The 22,624-nt window shown below is 38.6% G+C and overlaps 1 pseudogene; it reads right to left on the bottom strand.

Annotated features, from left to right (window-relative positions):
* Positions 1 to 18,932, bottom strand: part of LOC126058684 (60S ribosomal protein L10-like) — an 85,288-nt pseudogene extending 66,356 nt beyond the window's left edge.
* Between the last annotated feature and the right edge of the window lie 3,692 nt (positions 18,933 to 22,624).

Here is a 22,624-nt window from a genome sequence, read left to right as displayed (position 1 = left end):
GCTGAAGCTCCCCCCAGACCACCTAGCCTCTTGCCTTAGGGGTCTAAGGAGGGTGACACCTACCAATAAGTAGAGGTACTTGCATTGGGGGCCTAAGGTACAGCTGCAGTGCCCTCCCACCAAGGTGCTATAGGAATAGAGACACACCTACCTCACTGACACTTGGGGAAAGCCTGTCAGCATCCTGCCCCCCCCGGAGGGTGAACCCCAGCTGCTAATAGAATCTGGTGCACACAACTATCACCACTACTTCTCGACATGGATAGGTGTTAGGGTGCAGCACACACTTGATGACCCAAAATCAGATTCTACTCAAGAATAGTGAATAGACTCAGGCATGTATATCTGGCAACAGCCCAAACCAGCTGGTAATAGGTCATAAGTAAGTCAAGGGCTACAACAAACAAGACAGCACAATCTAGTAGCCCATCCACGTATATTGAAAGAAAACAAAACAAGATAAGACTCAGTGAGCAATTATAGAATAAACCACTACTATATCTAAAAAAAAAAAAAATGGCTTGGAGACAGCAGTCGATATCAAACCACATAAAGAAGCAGACCATGACAGCTTCTACAACCCCCCAAACAAAAGAATCAAAATCTTTCCCAAATGAAGATACAATCCTGCAATTATCAGATACAGAATATAAAAAAATAATTTACGGAATGCTTCAAGACATCAGAAACGAAATAAGGCAAACTGCAGAAAAAGCCAAGGAACACACTGATAAAACAGTTGAAGGACTCAAAAAGATTATTCAAGAACATAGTGGAAAAATTAATAAGTTGCAAGAATCCATAGAGAGACAGCCTGTAGAAATCCAAAAGATTAACAATAAAATTACAGAATTAGACAACGCAATAGGAAGTCAGAGGAGTAGACTCGAGCAATTAGAATGCATAGTGGGAAATCTGGAGGACCAGGGAATCAACACCAACATAGCTGAAAAAAAAATCAGAGAAAAGAATTTAAAAAAATGAAGAAACCCTAAGAATCATGTGGGACTCTATCAAGAAGGATAACTTGCATGTGATTGGAGTCCCAGAACAGGGAGGGAGGACAGAAAACACAGAGAAAATAGTTGAAGATCTGCTGACAGAAAATTTCCCTGACATCATGAAAGACGAAAGGATATCTATCCAAGATGCTCATCGAACCCCATTTCAGATTGATCCAAAAAGAAAAACGCCAAGACATATTATCATCAAACTTGCAAAACCAAAGATAAAGAGAAAATTTTAAAAGCAGCCAGGGAGAAAAGAAAGGTCTCCTTCAAGGGAGAATCAATAAGAATAAGTTCAGACTACTCAGCAGAAACCATGCAGGCAAGAAGGCAATGGGATGACATATACAGAGCACTGAAGGAGAAAAACTGCCAGGCAAGGATCATATATCCAGCAAAACTCTCTCTGAAATATGAAGGCGGAATTAAGATATTTACAGATAAACACAAGCTTAGAGAATTTGCAAAAACCAAACCAAAGCTACAAGAAATACTAAAGGAAATTGTTTGGTCAGAAAACCAATAATGTCAGATACCAGCACAACACAAGGTCACAAAACAGAACATCCTGATATCAACTCAAATAGGGAAATCACAAAAACAAATCAAGATTAATTAAAAAAAAATGCTCATAACAGGGAATCATTGAAGTCAATATGTAAAAGATCACAATAATCAAAAAGAGGGACTAAATATAGGTGGCATAAAACTGCCATATGGAGAGTGATACAAGGTGATATAGGACACTACAAGTTGGGTTTTTACTTAGAAAAATAGGGGTAAATATTAAGGTAACCACAAAGAGGTATAACAACTCCATAACTCAAGATAAAAGCCAAGAAAAACGTAACAACTCAACAAACATAAAGTCAAACACTATGAAAATGAGGATCTCACAATTTACAAAGAAAAAGTCTCAGCACAAAAAAGTAAGTGGAAAAATGAAATTGTCAACAACACACATAAAAAGGCATCAAAATGACAACACTAAACACTTATTTGTCTATAATTACGCTGAAAGTAAATGGACTAAATGCACCAATAAAGAAACAGAGAGTCTCGGACTGGATAAAGAAACACGATCCGTCTATATGCTGCCTACAAGAGACACACCTTAGACTTAGAGACACAAACAAACTGAAACTCAAAGGATGGAAAAAAATATATCAAGCAAACAATAAGCAAAAAAGAAGAGGAGTAGCAATATTAATTTCTGACAAAATAGATTTTAGACTTAAATCCACCACAAAGGATAAAGAAGGACACTACATAATGATAAAAGGGACAATTGATCAGGAAGATATAACCATATTAAATATTTATGCACGCAATGACAGGGCTGCAAGATACATAAATCAAATTTTAACAGAACTGAAAAGTGAGATAGACACCTCCACAATTATAGTAGGAGACTTCCACACACCACTTTCGGAGAAGGACAGGACATCCAGTAAGAAGCTCAACAGAGACATGGAAGACCTAATTACAACAATCAACCAACTTGACCTCATTGACTTATACAGAACTCTCCACCCAACTGCTGCAAAGTATACTTTTTTTTCTAGCGCACATGGAACATTCTCTAGAATAGACCACATATTAGGTCATAAAACAAACCTTTACAGAATCCAAAACATCGAAATATTACAAAGCATCTTCTCAGACCACAAGGCAATGAAGCTAGAAATCAATAACAGAAAAACTAGGGAAAAGAAATCAAATACTTGGAAACTGAACAATACCCTCCTGAAAAAAGACTGGGTTATAGAAGACATCAAGGAGGGAATAAGGAAATTCATAGAATGCAACGAGAATGAAAATACTTCCTATCAAAACCTCTGGGACACAGCAAAAGCCGTGCTCAGAGGCCAGTTTATATCGATAAATGCACACATACAAAAAGAAGAAAGAGCCAAAATCAGAGAACTGTCCCTACAACTTCAACAAATAGAAAGTGAGCAACAAAAGAATCCAGCAGGCACCAGAAGAAAACAAATAATAAAAATTAGAGCTGAACTAAATGAATTAGAGAACAGAAAAACAATTGAAAGAATTAACAAAGCCAAAAGCTGGTTCTTTGAAAAAATTAACAAAATTAATAAACCATTGGCTAGACTGACTAAAGAAATACAGGAAAGGAAACAAATAACCCGAATAAGAAACAAGAAGGACCACATCACAACAGAACCAACTGAAATTAAAAGAATCATATCAGATTATTACAAAAAATTGTACTCTAACAAATTTGCAAACCTAGAAGAAATGGATGAATTCCTGGAAAAACACTACCTACCTAAACTAACACATTCAGAAGTAGAACAACTAAATAGACCCATAACAAAAAAAGAGATTGAAACGGTAATCAAAAAACTCCCCCCCCAAAAAAAGCCCTGGCCCGGACGGCTTCACTGCAGAGTTCTACCAAACTTTCAGAGAAGAGTTAACACCACTACTACTAAAGGTATTTCAAAGCATAGAAAATGATGGAATACTACCCAACTCACTCTGTGAAGCCACCATCTCCCTGATACCAAAACCAGGTAAAGACATTACAAAAAAAGAAAATTATAGACCTATATCCCTCATGAACATAGATGCAAAAATCCTCAACAAAATTCTAGCCAATAGAATTCAACAACATATCAAAAAAATAATTCACCACGACCAAGTGGGATTTATACCAGGTATGCAAGGCTGGTTTAATATTAGAAAAACCATTAATGTAATCTACCATATAAATAAAAGACAAAAAACACATGATCTTATCGATTGATGCAGAAAAGGCATTTGATAAAGTCCAACACCCATTCATGATAAAAACTCTTACCAAAATAGGAATTGAAGGAAAATTCCTCAACATAATAAAGGGCATCTATGCAAAGCCAACAGCCAACATCACTCTAAATGGAGAGAACCTGAAAGCATTTCCCTTGAGAACGGGAACCAGACAAGGATGCCCTTTATCACTGCTCTTATTCAACATTGTGCTAGAAGTCCTAGCCAGAGCAATTAGGCTAGACAAAGAAATAAAGGGCATCCGGATTGGCAAGCAGGAAGTAAAATTATCTCTATTTGCAGATGACATGATCTTATACACAGAAAACCCTAAGGAATCCACCAGAAAACTACTGAAACTAATAGAAGAGTTTGGCAGAGTCTCAGGTTATAAAATAAACATACAAAAATCACTTGGATTCCTCTACATCAACAAAAAGAACATCGAAGAGGAAATAACCAAATCAATACCATTCACAGTAGCCACCAAGAAAGTAAAATACTTAGGAATAAATCTTACCAAGGATGTAAAAGACCTATACAAAGAAAACTACAAAGCTCTACTACAAGAAATTCAAAAGGACATACTTAAGTGGAAAAACATACCTTGCTCGTGGATAGGAAGACTTAACATAGTAAAAATGTCTATTCTACCAAAAGCCATCTATACATACAATGCACTTCGATCCAAATTCCAATGTCATTTTTTAAGGTGATAGAGAAACAAACCACCAACTTCATATGGAAGGGAAAGAAGCCTCGGATAAGTAAAACATTACTGAAAAAGAAGAAGAAAGTGGGAGGCCTCACTCTACCTGATTTCAGAACCTGTCATACAGCCACAGTAGTCAAAACAGCCTGGTATTGGTACAACAACAGGCACATAGACCAGTGGAACAGAATTGAGAACCCAGATATAAATCCATCCACATATGAGCAGCTGATATTTGACAAAGGCCCAGTGTCAGTTAACTGGGGAAAAGATAGTCTTTTTAACAAATGGTGCTGGCATAACTGGATATCCATTTGCAAAAAAATGAAACAGGACCCATACCTCACACCAAGCACAAAAAACTAACTCCAAGTGGATCAAAGACCTAAACATAAAGACTGAAACGATAAAGATCATGGAAGAAAAAATAGGGACAACCTTAGGCGCCCTAATACAAGGCATAAACAGAATACAAAACATTACCAAAAATGATGAAGAGAAACCAGATAACTGGGAGCTCCTAAAAATCAAACACCTATGCTCATCTAAAGACTTCACCAAAAGAGTAAAAAGACCACCTACAGACTGGGAAAGAATTTTCAGCTATGATATCTCTGACCAGCGCCTGATATCTAGAATCTATATGATTCTGTCAAAACTCAACCACAAAAAGACAAACAACCCAATCAAGAAGTGGGCAAAGGATATGAACACACATTTCACTAAAGAAGATATTCAGGCAGCTAACAGATACATGAGAAAATGCTCTGGATCATTAGCCCATTAGAGAAATGCAAATTAAAACTACGATGAGATTCCATCTCACTCCAACAAGGCTGGCAATAATCCAAAAAACACAAAATAATAAATGTTGGAGAGGCTGCGGAGAGATTGGAACTCATACACTGCTGGTTGGATTGTAAAATGGTACAACCACTTTGGAAATCTATTTGATGTTATCTTAAACAGTTAGAAATAGAACTACCATACAACCCGGAAATCCCACTCCTCGGAATATACCCTAGAGAAACAAGAGCCTTCACACAAACAGATATATGCACACCCATGTTTATTGCAGCTCTGTTTACAATAGCAAAAAGCTGGAAGCAACCAAGGTGTCCATCAACGGGTGAATGGGTAAATAAATTGTGGTATATTCACACAATGTAATACTTTTTTTTAAAGAACAGTGAGGAAGCTGTGAAACATTTCATAACATGGAGGAACCTGGAAGGCATTATGCTGAGCGAAATGAGTCAGAGGCAAAAGGACAAATATTGTATAAGACCACTATTATAAGATCTTGAGAAATAGTATAAACTGAGAAGAACACATACTTTTGTGGTTACCAGCGGGGGAGAGGGGGAGGGAGGGAGAGGGTTTTTTTTTGATTAATTAGTAGATAAGAACTGCTTTAGGTGAAGGGAAGGACAACACTCAATACATGGAAGGTCAGCTCAATTGGACTGAACCAAAAGCAAAGAAGTTTCCAGGATAAAATGAATGCTTCAAAGGTCAGCGGAGCAAGGGCGGGGGTTTGGGAACCATGGTTTAAGGGGACTTCTAAGTCAATTGGCAAAATAATTCTCTTATGAAAACATTCTGCATCCCACTTTGAAATGTGGCGTCTAGGGTCTTAAATGCTAACAAGCTGCCATCTAAGATGCATCAATTGGTCTCAACCCACCTGGAGCAAAGGAGAGTGAAGAACACCAAGGTCACACGACAACTAAGAGCCCAAGAGACAGAAAGGGCCACATGAACCAGAGACCTACATCATCCTGAGACCAGAAGAACTAGTTGGTGCCTGGCCACAATCGATGACTGCCCTGACAGGGAGCACAACAGAAAACCCCTGAGGGAGCAAGAGATCAGTGGGATGCAGACCCCAAATTCTCATAAAAAGACCATACTTAATGGTCTGACTGAGACTAGAGGAATCCCAGTGGTCATGGTCCCCAAACCTTCTGTTGGCACAGGACAGGAACCATCCCCGAAGACAACTCATCAGACATGAAAGGGACTGGACAGTGGGTAGGAGAGAGATGCTGATGAAGAGTGAGCTAATTATATCAGGTGGACACTTGAGACTGTGTTGGCATCTCCCGTCTGGAGGGGGGATGGGAGGATAGAGAGAGTTGGAAGCTGGCAAAATTGTCACGAAAGGAGAGACTGAAAGGGCTGACTCCCTAGGGGGAGAGCAAGTGGGAATACGGAGTAAGATGTATATAAACTTATATGTGACAGTCTGACTTGATTTGTAAACGTTCACTTGAAGCTCAATAAAAGTTAATAAAAAAAAAAGTTCAACAACTCAATTGTAAAAAGACAAGCAATTCGATTAAAAAATGGGCAAAAGACATGAACAGACACTTCACCAAAGAGGACATTCAAATGACCAACAAACACATGAAAAGATGCTGATGATCGTTAGTTATTAAAAAAAAAAATTAGTTATTAGAGAGGTGCAAATTAAAAATATATGAGGTACCATCTTGCCCTGTAAAAATGGCACTGACCAAAAAAATAGAGAAGAGCAAATGCTGGTGAGGTTGTGGGGAGATTAGAACCCTGCTCCACTGCTGGTGGGATTGAAAATTGGTTCAACCACTATGGAAAATGGTATGGTGCTTCCTCAAAAAAAAAAAAAAAAACTAGAAAGAGAACTACTGTTATCCAGCAATCCCACTCCTAGGCATATACCCTAGAGATCTAATAGCAGTGACACAAATAGACATATATACACCTATGTGCATTACAGCATTATTCACAATAGCAAGAAGATGGGAACAACCTAAGTGCCCACCAACAGATGAATGGATAAACAAATTGTGCTACATACACACAATGGAGTGCTATGCAGCCGTAAGGAATAATGATGAGTTCTCAAAATACATTATAACATGGATGAATCTGGAAGACATTATGCTAAGTGAAATAAATCAATCACAAAAGGACAAATATTGTATGATCTCAGTATTATAAAAAGACAAGAATAGGTATACATATAGAAAGCAATGTTCTTCAGTGGTTACTAGGGATGGGAGGGGGAAGCAGAGGGAATCACTTTCTGGAAAGTAGACACTTGTTAGTTTTGATGATGGGAAAGGCAATACTGAATAAGGGTGAAGTCAGCAAAATTTAACCAAGATAATGACACTAAGAAGTACACAAGAATAAGGGACAATTTTGCAAATGCTTTAATATACACAATTTTGTAACAACATTCGTAACAACTAAGAAATATGCACGGTTATGTAAGTAGATATGTATGTATGTATAGTACGTATAGATATGATATGTATGTATGTATAGGAAGGCACATATGAAAATATGGCTGTGCATATATAGGTTTATCTGTAGGCATGTGTATATGCATGTTTATGCGTGCTGCATATGTATTCATATGTGAAATAAAGCACCTAGGGGCACGGTTACGGATGCTTTCTAGATATAACCAAACTCCTCGAGGGATTGGTTTCGTGGATTTAAGGACTAAGGACCATAGTCTCAAGGGGCAACTCAGTCAATTAGCACAATATAGTTCAAAAGATAATGTTCTACATCCTAGTTTGATGAGTAGGTTTGGGATCCTAAAACCTTGCAAATGGCCGGCTAAGATACAACTATTGGTCTCCAGTCACCTGGAGCAATAGAGAAAGAAGGAAACCAAAGACTCAAAGAAGGAACTTGTCTGTAGGACTAACAGTCTACATGAACCATAGCCTCACCTACCTTGAGACCAGAACTAGATGGTGCCCAGCTACCACTATATGGACCATTCCGACCAGGGAGACACAATAGATGGTCCTTGATAGAATGGGAGTAAAATGTAGAACAAAACTCAAATTCTGAAAAAAAAGGTCAGACTTAGTGGACTGATAGAAACTAGAGGACCCCCCCCCCGCCCCGAGACTACTGCCCTGGGATACCCTTTAAACTTGGAACTCAAACCACTCCTGGAGGTCACCTTTTAGCCAAATGACAGATTGGCTCATAAAAAAAAGTACCCATAAGTACTGTGCTCCTCAAACTAATCATCTAAATGAAATCAAATGGTAAACATCTACCCTTGTCCAAAGATAAAGGGGGACAGGGAAGCCAGATTAACAGAAATAGAACCACCAGAATGGAAATAATGAGAATACTGACACATCGTGGAAAATGTAACCTATGTCACTGAACGATATGTATAGAAATTGTTACATGAGAACCTAATTTGCTGTGTAAACTTTCACCAAAGCCACAATAAAATATTTTTGTTTTATAAAAAGAAAATTGGTTCAGTGTAGTGAAAGATCCCTGGTAAAGTTCAATGTGATTGTTTTAGAGAAGTATTATTTTAACAAACGATTATAAAGTACTCTGGGGGAAAAGCATAATTTAAATAGAATTAATCTGACTATCAGTAACTTGCAGCAAATACTGCAGAAGTAGTCTATCCAGATATTAGAGCTCCATTTTGTTAATAACCATTGTCATATATACACATATGTTTTTTTATTGTAGTAAATATAAATGTAACAAAAATTTGCCATTTCAACATTTTTGATGTAAATAATTCAGTGATATTAATTATGTTTACCATGTTATTCAATCATCACCTTATCCATTTCTGAATTTTTCCATCACCCTTAACAGAAGCTCAGTGTTCCCTAAGCAATGAGTCCCCTCCCTTTAGACTTTGGATGTCATGGTTGGGAAATAATAAAGTAAAATAAATACTCCAAGTAATTACAATCAATGAAAAGAAGAGTTTTAAACAAATGGAGTAGCCACAGGAAGCATAAGCCAGATGGACTGCCGACAACAGCAGCAGCAGGTGGGAGAAGGCACATGGAGCCCCTCTCCCCACACCCAGAGGAATTAATGAGATAGATGGCTCCCTCCCTAACTGCATCATAAGTGGTCCTGTCCCTGGAAGCTGGTTCCATCTGACAGTCTGTTAACTGGAATGCTGGAGGGAAGGAATGGCTGGGACCATTTAAGACATGCAAGTTTCATTGCTCCCAATATGTGTAGCCATTCAGAAAGCCTTTCTAAAGACCTAGAGTATTCGTCATTCAATTTGTAATCTCTACTCACTGGCGCTAATGTGTTGAGATTAATTTGCTTTTTGCGAGTGTCTTAGAAATCTTATACTATGGTTAGCCCCTCAAATTCAAACGTTTGTCACATTGTAGCCAAAGTTGTCTTTTTGAATTATAAGTAGTTCTCCACTGTCTTCGCATCACACTAAAAAACAAAAAATCCAAGTCCTCGACATGGCCCCCAGCCCTTAGTGGCCAACTCCAATTTCTGCCTCTTTCCCCTTTGCTCCCTTTAGTCTAGCCACGTGGCTCTTACTCCCACTCCTAGAACATACTAAGGGCCTTCCCATGTCCAGGCCCCTGCAAGGGTATCACTCTGCTTGGAATATTCCCTTCTACGTGTTTGTCTGGCTCGTCCCACACCTCTGAGATGACCTGATAGGAGCAGCCTTCCCTGTCGAGTCCGTTTAGAGTAGCGTGCGCCCATCCTTCTTTACACCTTTATAACCCAGTGCCATCGGATTGTTCTGACTCATGGAGACCCCGAGTGTTACAAAGCAGAATTCCGTGGAGTTTTCTTGTCTGAAGTCTTTACAAAGTTTGCCAGAGCTTTCTTCCGCAGAGCCACTGCGTGGGTTCTAACTGGCCACCCGGACTCCTTACCCCCTTATAGTGCCTTCCTGTTTCTTTATAACCCTCATCACTAAGAAAAAAAAAAAAAAAATCACTACCTGACATTAAATTGTGTACCTCTCTAATTTTTATTGTTTCTCTTCTCCATTACAACATAAACTCCTTGAAAGGAGGCACCTTTCTATTTTGTTCACTTAATCCATGGTGTCTAGAATAGAATCTGGCACATAGTAGATGTTCAAAACACTAGCCTGTGAACTTCCTGTTGTCACTTCATGACAAGATAAATACATTATGTAAAAATAAGCATTTGAAAACTTTTATAGCAACATGACATCAATGCAATATCCAAGTTTGGGATTTTGTAGATTATGAAAGCATCAGCCCATGATGAATAGGAGGAGAAAAAAAAAAGTTTGAGAAATATTGCCCTACTTGCCTTTGTAAGACACCTTTTAGTTCAATGGTGAAAGGTAGATTCCCGAAAAACACAGATTCCAGTGTTACGTAGTATGTAGGAATATCAGCTCTAAACGAAAGATATGTTGCTGAACCTTGCAGCATATGTCACTAAAACATAAACGCAAAGGTTGTGGTTTTCTTTGGATTTTGGAGAGAGCATATCCCATATCTGGGTGTGCTGCTCTGATCCATTGAACGAGTGTCCTGTAAGTCTGCCAGGGAAAGCTCTGCAGCAGGTTCAGGCTCCATAGAGGATCCAAGAGAAATATTGTGGCAAGTAGGAATCCTGTTTGGAGCCTCTGACAATTCCCATTTGGAGAATCACATCACAGAACCCTGGGGTTTTAGAATACAGTCATGCTCTAGTTTCCTAAAACCTAGTTTCCATCTGAGACACAGCTACTAACTTACTGCAGGATCCAAAGAGAAGGTGAACACATACCTTTGAGACATCAAGTAATCATGTAGCCAGAGCTACTCATGATGAAATGAGTGTTGCCCAATCCACCAAGTCATAATACTGGACATGCCCAACAGCAATATATCATTATTGGAAAGATTATATAAGAAATTGATCTTGAGCAAGACCAGAAGTCACAAATACATTGTATGAGCAAGTGACTGAGACTCCTATGATACCTACCACAGCTAGGTTGCCTCCTGTCTCTCAGTGCTTACCATGGGGGGATTCCCCAGAACCCCTTGGAAAGTGTCCTATGACCATTGATAGATGATGGCAAATACTGAGGCCTGGGAAACAGATGGTTGTGAACAACATGCTTGCACCAAAAAGAAGTAGATTCTTGCAGCATCGTAGCCCTACTCAGGAATGCACTTGAGAGCTGGTGGTGAAGGGAGATCCTTTCAGTGAATACAACATAAGCAGATCATTTCGTTGTCCAAAAGTAGAGATATACACACTGACTCATAGGAAGTGGATAACAAGGTTTTGCTGGCTGGTCAAGGATTTTGAAGAAAGAATATTAAAGATAAAAATAAGGAGGTCTGAGAAAGAGGCATGTGGATGGATCTGTTGGAATCAACAAAAAAAGTGAAGACACTTTTATCCCTTGTGAATTCCATCAAAAGTCATCCACTGGTGAGAAAAATCTTAAAGCTCCAGTAAACACGAAGCATGTTTCGTGGATGTTAGACATCCTAGTTCTGTGGTCAGAATGGTGCTCGAAAATGGACTCATGGCAGGAATAGAGTGGTCATAGTGGCAGGGATGGAGACTATATGTGGGCTCACCAAATTGACTTCCCGTAAACAAAGCCATTCTGTTAACCTCTCCACTGCTGAGTGCCTAACCTCAGAGCCCAGGCTGACCAATGCTGGTAACATTCCCTGTGGGAATAACCAGGCTCTGAGTGGCTGGTTAATTACATTAAACACTTCTCTCAATGGAAGGGGCAGTGATTGGTCCTTATGAGAAAAAGAACTATACCCAGCATATGGATTTGCCTTCTCCGTGCTCACTGTTTCTACCAGAACCTCCATCTGTGGTCCTACAGAATGCCACATATTCACCATCATGATATTCTGTACAATATTGCTTCTGATCACGAAACTTTTAAAAAAATTTTTTTTATTTATTGTACTTTAGATGAAGGTTTACAGAAAAAACTAGTTCCTCATTAAACAGTATATGTATTGTTTTTTGACATCGGTTAACTACCCCATGACATGTCAGTACTCTCCCTTCTCAACATTAGGTTCTCTTTTACCAACTTTCCTGTTTCCTTCTGCCTTCTAGTCCTTGCCCCAGGGCTGGTGTTCCCCTTTAGTCTCATTTTGTTTTATGGGTCTGTCCAATCTCTTTGGCTGAGTGGGAGAACCTCAGGAGTGACTTCATTACTGAGCTAAAAGTGTGTCCAGGGGCCATACCCTTGGGGTTTCTCTAGTCTCCGTCAGGCCAGCAAGTCTGGTCTTTCTTTCTGAGTTAGAATTTTCTTCTACATTTTTCTCCAGCTCTGTCCAGGACCCTCTATTGTGATCACAAAACTTTTTTACAGAAAAAAAAAAAAAAGAAATGCAGCAGTTGTCTCATGGCCATGGGAGTCATGGTCTGTTGTGGATCTCATCTTTCAGAAGCAGCTGGGCTGATATCATGGAAGAAGTAGCCTCCCCAAACTTACAGTACCAGTTGGGAAAAAAACATCCTGAATGGTTGGGAGTCTGTATCTTATGGTCCTTCAATTTTGGAATCTCTTGGTTTGCAGGTAATACTTCCAAAGGGAAAAATGTGCCCGCCAGGGCATATAAGAAATTGGGGTGTCACTTTGCTAATGTGGACTCCTTATACCACTTAACTAACCACCAGGCAAAGAAGAGGGTTAGGATACTGCCTGGGGTGACTGATGCTGATTATTATACAAGTGGAGCAGGAATGCTTTCAGTATTTCCATGTCCAGTATGAAAAGTTACTGCAAAAACTACACCAACCAGAAAAAGCCAAGATGGCTAAGAATTCACATCTGTCGAAATGCTGTTTTGGATCACTCCACCAGTTAAAGGACATGGACTACCTCAGGTGCTCTTTAAAGAAATGGATATGTAGAGTGTGTAACACAAGAAGGAAACTATAAATACGAATGCTTGCCTCAAAGCCAGTTATATAAATGAGCACCCTGTAACCTATCGGTCCTACCTATCCATATATGTGTAATATAAGTTTCCCTTTCTCTCTCTCCTCTTTTCCTCTTTTTACTTTATTTAAGAAAAGTTGATGGTGGTTAATTTGATAAATTATTCTTAAGGCTACAAAATATTCAAGTGGGACTGTGACTGAATTAAAGAAGTAATTGGCATCGCACAGAGATGGGTACTTTGAATGTCCCTCAGAGATGGTTACAATGGCTGTTGGAATTTTACGTAAGAGAACAGCATTTGTATGGAGCTCTGGTGACACAGTGGTTAGGAGTTCAGGCTGCTAACCAAAAGGTTGGCAGTTCTAGTCCACCAGCTGCTCCTTGGAAACCCTATGGGGCAGTTCTACTCTGTCCTATAGGGTCACTATGAGTCAGAAATGACTCGATGGCACACCACAAGAACAAGAATATGTAGGATAATTGTATACCTATCTTATTTCATGAAGGATAGGTGAAACTACATGATGGAATACTACACAGCACTGAAAAATAAACTCCTATTGCATAAAATAACATGGATGAATCTCAAAAACATAATGTTGGATGGAAGAAGCCAGACATAAAAGAATACAAATCACATGAATCCCTTCAAAAAACATTTGAACACAGGTGAAACCAATAAGTGGTATTAGAAAGCAAGAGAGGAGTTCCCTTTGGTGAGGCAGGAGGGGTTATGAAGGGGTCTCTGTAGTGCTGGTAATGTTCTTTTCTTCACTTCGGGGACAATTACATGGCGTGGTCATTTTGTGATAATACATTGAACTGTACATATGTGATTTGTATGCTTTAATATGTGTGTTATATTTTATACTTGAATAATATGTTTTTAATGAAAAGGAGAGACTTCTGTATACATTGTATATTGTTGCATATTGTTGTTGTTAGGTGCCATCGAGTCGGTTCTGACTCGTAGTGACCCTATGCACAACAGAATGAAACACTGCCCGGTCCTGCGCCACAGATTAGACAATATTAAAAGTTCTTTCTGGGAAATAGAACATTATCACAGATATGCTCTTTAACTTGGTTAAGAAGAGATCATGGCAATTCTATTTGACTAGCTCCTTTTCAAGCCTATTTCAATACTTGTTATCAGTTGTTGTTAGGTGCCATTGAGTTGGTTCTGACTCATAGAGACCCTATGTACAACAAAATGAAACACTGCCCAGTCCTATGCCATCCTCACAATTGTTGTTATGCTTATGCCCATTGTTTCAGCCACTATGTCAATAAAAAATTGAGGGTCTTTCTCTCTTTCACTGACCTTTTACTTCTCCAGGGACTGGTCCCTCCTGATAACATGTCCAAAGTATGTAAGAGATAGTCTCGCCATCCTTGCTTCTAAGGAGCATTCTGGCTGTACTTCTTCCAAGACAGATTTGTTTGTTCTTCTGGAAGTCCAAGGTATATTCAATATTCTTCACCAACACCATAATTATTTCAATACTTAGCAATAGTTATTTAAAACCATAAAAAAAAAAAAAAACTGATACCATTGAGTTGATTCTGACTCGTGACAATCCTATAGGACAGAGCAGAGCTGCCCCATAGGGCTTCCAAGGAGCAGCTGGTGGATTGAACTGCCGATCCTTTGTTTGGCAGCCGGGTTTTTAACCATTGTGCCACCAGGGATTTAAAAAACACTATTAACAGTCCCTTATTACTTGTGCCATTCAAGAAGTATGGTTATTTTTTAGACTTGTTTTATGACTGTAAGCTGTTACAGGTTGTGAATTCTTTCCATTTCACACACTTATTATATGTGCAGATCTTCATTATTCTCTTGTGTTTGCACAGAAAATAATCATTAATGGTGCCCTGCTCAATCTAAGCTGTGATATTATATTTGAATTAATTCAGATTTAAATATTTTATATTCATGCTTAATACAGTGGCATCATAATTCTAATCAATGGTAATTATTGGTATTACTTAAAATACTTAAAAAATTTTGCAAGCAAGCCAGCTATATTCTAACACTTTGCAAGATCTACAGCTAGGAGGTTAACTAGGTTGGTAAACTGAATTAAAATTGTTTTATAGTCTTGTAAAGCTATTTTCTACAGTAGAATGAAGGGTATTATCTCCAAAATTATTATTGAATTTATTTCTCTTTTTTAAATTTTAAGTATGACACCTTTAAAACGTTTGGTATTTTCATCCTAATTCCACGCCTCAAATTAAGAACATAAAACTTTTACATAAATTCTCCTATATTCAACTTTATAAATTTTATAGGGTATTTTGTTATCAGGGATAAAACTTGTTTTCTTCAAGACTAAATTTTTAAAATCTGAAGAGATTCTAAGCTTGATTTTGAGCAGTCCAGGATGAATTTGTGTTCAGCAACCCTTAAAACTGGCAAAAGTTAAGCAAGCCTTTAACAGAACGATTCTTTAGCGTTAATAGAAATGCCTCTTGGCTAAACCCGTTCTAAGTTACGAATTTTGAACATTTCCTTTGTTGGGGAACTCTGACCTCAGAGTATCTATCCCATTTTTAGATAGATCTTACCGTTAGGTCTTCATTTTCCAAACTCTAAATGTGAATAGCTTTCCTTCACTGATCCCAGGTTTACCTCTGGGACTCTTCCCCTGTATCCTGACAATATATCAAAGATAAAAAGGCAGCGTATGTGTCCACCACTCTTTTTCAGGCCAAACATGCACTGTTCTTTGTACTGTGGTTAGATGTTAACAGATAGCCTTCACAATCTTGGTTGCCCTCATTTTGAAATACAGGTGACCCTAATTTGGTGGTATAGGTAATTCTCTCATTACAGCTTAATTGGCAACTCCCATGGAATCTTTCATATCATAAAAATATCCCCAAATATCAGTGACTGATAAATGAGTTTATTGGCACTGTGCCAATGCAATCAAGAATGACAAGAATACATGAACTCTGATTCATGAGGTTGAAAAACTTTTCATTGCATGGAGGAACACATCCACATTTCTCTGAAATGAGCAATGATTTTTGCAAAGGCGCAGTTTTTTCTCATAATGCTAAAACCTAGATGTGGAGGCATGGAGACCCTAAAGAAGAGATTTTTCAGCATAAGCAAAGAGTGATCACTTCAAGAATGGCATTAGTTGACATAAGTGATATCAGAAATTGGGAGAAGCTGCAAGAATTGATCATTGATACATGATAATTGATAATCCACATAGATACTTAGAATAGCTTGACCTGTGAACAGGAACCATCAGATAATAAGCAAGGGATCCACACTGACCATGTTTTTCTTAGAATATGGCAAGAAAAATGAAATACAATACTCCAAGTGAGATCTGAATACTGTAATACTGTGGGATGGTTATCATTCCTCAAAAGAACACTCTGCCGATATTAATGGAACCTACGTTTCTGTTCAATATTTGGCAGTCCCTTGTCTCTCATGTTGAGCTTGGAGTCAGTTGAAACCCCTGTAACTTTATCACTCAAACTTTTGCTAAATTAGATAATCCACGTGTTATGTGTACAACAAATTTAATCAAACCAGAATGTAAGGTGTTTCCACTCATTACATTAAAAAAAAAAAAAATCTCTTTAATTGACCCATTTTTAAAACTTGGAGGAAATTTTGAACTGTGATTCTGACATCACACAGGATGGCTACCCCTCCTTACTTTGTATCTTTGCAAGTGTGATAAGCCATGTTCCTTAGGTATGGTTACTAGAGTGACTCAGGGATAATACTGGTGATGTGCTATTGGGGAACCACTTTCCAGCTCCAACTCCAAACATGAAGTAATTGCTCCTGCCAAAAAGATTGTAGAACAACCTCCTGCATTACCACAGTGTTTTGAGACTAATAGTGGCTAAGATGATATAGAGAATGAGAAGACAGGAATCCTGCGTTCAGGTTAGATAGACAAATCGCCCACCCTGACGGCGATTGCCATTGTATGGTAGAGCCAGCAGCGGTCCTTTCGCAGGGCGCACTGTAGATAAGCAAAGACCTTGCCAGAAAGATGCAGTTCTAAGGGATGAGAAGCGTGTGTGTGTAGCCTTAAAACCAAGTAGCCATGGTTGTAAAACTGAGACGTGACATCTGGGCGAGACCAGCTTGTGGTAAGTCCTGTGGGCACACTGCTGTGACTTGTCAGGACACCGAGGGCTCACCTGCACACATTGCTTAGTCAGGAGGAAGTGGGGAGTGCAGACGGATCTGGGGCCCACTCTGTAGTCTTCTCATTTTATTGTATAATTTTCACCCAAACATACACTGTTCACATTAAGAACATGATGTCCACAAATGTATTTTATTAGTAGAACTACCTATCGTTACCTATGACAACCAAGATTCTGGTACTCAGATCAGGAAAAAGCAGATAAGCAACAGTTTTTATAGATTTTTTTTTTTTAACTAAGGTTTATTTCTGTCTTAGTTTTATTTGTTTCACTTGTATTGAGGTCCTACCACAAATAAAACAAACGACAAGTAAACAAACACCAGACTAGCTGCCACTGAGCTGCTTCTGACACAGCGCAACCCCATGTGTCTCAGAGTAGGGTTGTGCTCTGTAGGATGTTCAGATCTTTTCAGAAGTTTATCACCAGGCCTTTCTTCTGAGGTACCTCTGGGTGGATTTGAAACACCAACCTTTCCATTAGTAGCTGAACGCTTAACTGTTTGTGCCGCCCAGGGACTCCTCACTGTGGCCTTAATACTTCTTCATACACAAACCCAGCGTGTCTTTTAGCAAGGATTTCTCTCTGTCCTAAGTAATCACAGTCGTTTGATGAATAGATTGTTCTAAGTTTTCAAGATATCTTTGATTTATTGATGATTAATATCTGGACGCCACATTTCCCTTCTTTTTCAAATGCGAAAACTATTTATCTTATTGCCCCGGCGCTGCTTTTGTTCTCCATTCTCAAAATTATTGGCAGTGATTTTGTAATCCCATTTGAGTTTTTTTTTTTTTAATAGCTCCAAAAAAAAAAAAACCTCAAACCCATCACCATGGAGTCAGTTCTGGCAGTAGAACTGCTCCATAGGGTTTCCAAGGAGCAGCTGGTGGATTTGAACTGCTGATCTTCCGGTTAGCTGTTAGTCTCTTTAACTACTTCACCACCCACAACCCAGTGCCGACGAGTCAATTCTGACTTCACCACCAGGACATTGGGATAAAATTCATCTGGAAAACCGAGTTCAGTTAAAGCAAGGAGTTAATTTCTTATAGCCTCTTTAGGTAATCACCTTGGTTTCAGTCTATACCTAAACCATTTTATCCAGTTTGAAATTTTTTCTCCCTGAAACAGAATAGAAAAGCAAAAGAGGTTTGCTCCTGTCACCCTTACCTAACAATCCCATTCTTATTCTTGTTCTGAAAAGAAAAGAACAAGCTCTAAGATTTAATTGTCTTCCTACTTGGACTGTATCCTCCTGCTGGACAAGAATGTCTTCGCATACAAAGACATTTATTTATTTTTTACATTACCCAGTGTTTAGCATTATGCTGAATATGTAAAGGATTCTCAGTAATTACTTAATGGTTTGTCTTGTCACTCACAACATTACTAAAGCCACTGTACGGGAAATGTCGGGAAAATGTCAGTTGTCTTTGGCTTGTCATCTCACCATCTGCTCTTCACTTTCAAATTCTTTTTGAAACTTTGCCTGGGCACATAGATTATTCACTTTCTTTCCCATCGTGTTGATGACATTTCCCCAAGTGCTAAACCTCATGCTTGTGATTAATCAATTCTTGGATCATCTCATCGTTCAGCCTGATGATTCTTGCTATAGAATCCATTTGTCCTTTGTGGAGGCTGTAGATTGTGGTCCTGAGGGTATTGCAAATACTTCTGACATTGGCTCACTGTGAGGGGTTAGAGTTTCCTAGTTTTTGTATTGAAGTGAAAGGGCCCAGTCAATCAGAACATTGCCTTTTATCTTTCCTTGAGCTAACCTACTACTGTTAGACCCTCTTGAATAGTTAAATCTTTTTCAGGGTTTTATGAGACTTACAAGAAAAATCAACTAATGTTATGGCTAGGGTTTGAAACCTGGTTGAGAATTTGCATTTCTAACAAGTTCCCTGCGAGAATTTGCATTTCCACCCCAGATATACTGAATCAGAATCTACATTTTAACGAGATTTCCAGGGGATTCTTATGCATAACTTCTGGGAACTTGTTGGAAATGCAAATTCTCAGCAGGGGAATGAACTGGTTGTGAGCCCTGGTATGCTGAGCACTCAGAAGGCCAAAATTCTCAGCAAGCTTTCGTAAGCCGTAATTCTTTCTAAAAATTCTGATGAATGGAAAACTCTAGAGAGCATTCCACACTGTCTGAATGAAATAACTAAATGTTGGAGTTGGACGGGAACTTTAAGATAATTTAGTACATCTCCTTCATTTTGCTTGTGGAAAAAAATGAAACCCAGAGAGATTGAGTGGTATGCTGAAAGCAGTTCAGTAAGTTTTCAGATGAGAACAAAAGCCAACTCTTCTGATATCAATCCCAGCGTTCTTTCTATGGAACCCTAGCATTCATTCAGGCTTCCTTTGACAAGATGGCTTGTAAGAGTTGAAGAAGTTTCAGGATAAAGTAAGAGAATGAATAAGTAGGTCCTGGCTGCAATATGGACTTTCGTAAGTGAGATACCTTATGGCCTCAGCAAAGAAATTTTGCATATGTCTTGTAAGTGTTGAGCCCAGAGGTTTGGTAGGCTTTGCAGGAGATGGCGATTGATGTGGTTGACTAGGGTAGGAATGGAAGGACCGGAAAATGGTAAAGCTAATGCCGGCAGAATGTGACGGAGCTCTGAGTTATTAGTTTAGAAAATTTATCTCTTTTGTCAATGAGAGAGTGTATCTTCTTTTTCCAATCATGGTAAATTTACAGCCAAGAAGTTGCAAAAAAAAAAAAAAAAAAAGGATTGTTTCAAAGGGCATCTTCTGTGGAAACATCTTTATGTCTCAAAAGAGGACTAATTTTAGACAGCATCTCTTGGTCCTAGGTTGAATCAAATATTTGCTCCATATGGTTTCCTGACATGGTGCTCCACATATGTTCCTACTTGGCAGGTGTATGTCTGGGCAATTGTTCCTTTTGTGACAGCACAATTACATGTAGAATAAATATTTTGGTCCTTGCTGATTTGGTCCTGCTTCTCAGAGCTCATCTCTTGAAGACGTGACGTGAGTGTTACTGACTTGTGTAATATTGAATCATTTCAGATTGGCTTTGCTTTTGTACAGGTTAGCTAGATTGTACACCTTTTTCAATCTATGTCAGTTGTCACACCTGCTACCATATTATTATTTCTCTAGCAACTAAAACGTTCGCCTTCCTATTTTGTAAACCTGCTACTCCACAAACGCAGGGGCCTTTGTTGGAACAGCACGCAGCAAGTTTCAGAAGTTTAATTCTTCCTCGAACATGCGTAACAAATCAGCAGCTTTCAGAGACTGTGCCTTGAAAAAGAAACAACAACAACAACAAAAAGATTACTTTTAATGAAAAGAACTACATTCACCATCTATTACAAAAATTCAGACACACAGAGCTTGGGGCAAAAAGACGGGACAGAATAAACCAGCATTGTGTTGCATCATAAAAATGTTAGGAGAACAAAGACACAAAAGATGCCATATTGAAGAAGGCTATAAGGTCACAGAGGAGAAAAAAGCCAACTACAGTGATGAGAGGAGGTGGAATGCAATTGTCTGTGTACCCGGGGGGTGGGCACACAGAGACCTAAAACTCATAATGGCTAACTATAGTCTCTTGAGGAACATAAATAAATACCTCGGTCTCTAACACTGAAAGTCAGAAAATCAGAGAAAGGTAAAGGAAGTAAATTTGTACTGCTGAATATCTGCTGAATAACGATATGTACTGTGTTGTAAAAGGAATCATTTCTCAACTGGGAAAATATCTAGTTTTGAAATAAAATGAAAAAATCTGGTAGAGAATATATTTTTTAATTGTCTCAAAGCCATAAAAAAAGAAAAATCATTGTTATCTTTTTATATGGCGGCTAAGTATAGCTTTTTCTTCTATCAAGTACAGCCAAGACTTCTCCTTTTTGGAATCATTCAATCATTTGCTCAATCCATGTCAGGCCCTTTAATTGCTAAATTATGCATGTATTCTGTAGGAGCCATTTTATAACCTTGGTGCTATGTAGTAAGAAGAATTCAGTCTAACTCCAGTAGGAGATTTTTGTCTTTTTTTTTTTTTTTTTTCATTGATTTGAAACAATTCTATAAATAGTTGTGAGTTGTTTGTAATATGGAGTCCTATTCGTAAGTTGGTATAATTTTTTTTTTTTTATATATAAGTTGTAAGAGTTGGTCTGTGGTAGAGGTTGCAGTTTAGTGGAGAACACAGAAAAAAAGGTTAAAAACAAGAAAATTATGATATTTGGGGTAGTTTCCTAGTGAGTAACGTGTAATGGAATTGCGTATGTTAAATTTGACTTTCAACTCTTTTCTGCCCCTCTGTCTAAGAAGGTATATATACTTTTTAATTCCTCTTCTAGTCCAGATGTTAACCATGCGTCCATCTAGTTTTCTCACATCTCAATTGTCATGGAAATTCTTTTAGTGGGTCAGCATTTATGCCATCTCCCTGCCTTCCCAGGTGGCTGAGAAGAGGACTTCATGGAGCTTGTGAAAAACTAGTTGCTGAGCTTCCTCAGGAAACTCTGGTGGCGTAGGGGTTAAGTGCTGTGGCTGCTAACCAAAAGGTCAACAGTTCAAATCCACCAGGCACTCCTTGGAAACTCTATGGGGCAGTTCTACTCTGTTCTATAGGGTCGCTATGAGTCAGAATAGACTCGATGGCAATGGGTTTGGAGTTTGCTCAAGGGCTTCTCCACATGTGATCGATTCCTGAATGAATTTAATGTCAGAAAAAAAAAAACATGTCTCTGTAGGTTAATTTGGCTGTGTTCTGTTTTGGGGGAAAGTGTATAACCAGATACATTTCTCTTGATAAAATTATTGTGCTTAATGTCATGTCCAAGTGTTAATAATCTGTTTGATTTGGTCACCTGAAAAAAAAAAAAAAACACCTATTCCTTCTGCTTTCTTCGGATGGTATCTGTTCTGGTTTTTCCTGAAATACATGTTCATAAGTGAGTAGGAAACAATTACGTAATTATATATGGTCTCCCAAGTGCAAGTGTACATTGTTTTTATCACCATGAAAAGTGTTCCTGAGGCAAACCCTTTTCTTGTGCTGGATATACCATATGTTGTTGTTGCCATCAGTGGGCTGCAACTCATGGCAACCTTGGGTGTAACAGAAGGAAATGTTGCAGTCCTGCGCCATCTTCCAGCCCTATATTGGACAGTATTCTGTGGTGATCCATAAGGTTTCCGTTGGCTAAT

Source organism: Elephas maximus, chromosome 15, assembly GCF_024166365.1.
Source record: "Elephas maximus indicus isolate mEleMax1 chromosome 15, mEleMax1 primary haplotype, whole genome shotgun sequence".
Classification (NCBI taxonomy): Eukaryota; Metazoa; Chordata; class Mammalia; order Proboscidea; family Elephantidae; genus Elephas; species Elephas maximus.
This window is presented reverse-complemented; position numbering and strand designations above follow the sequence as displayed.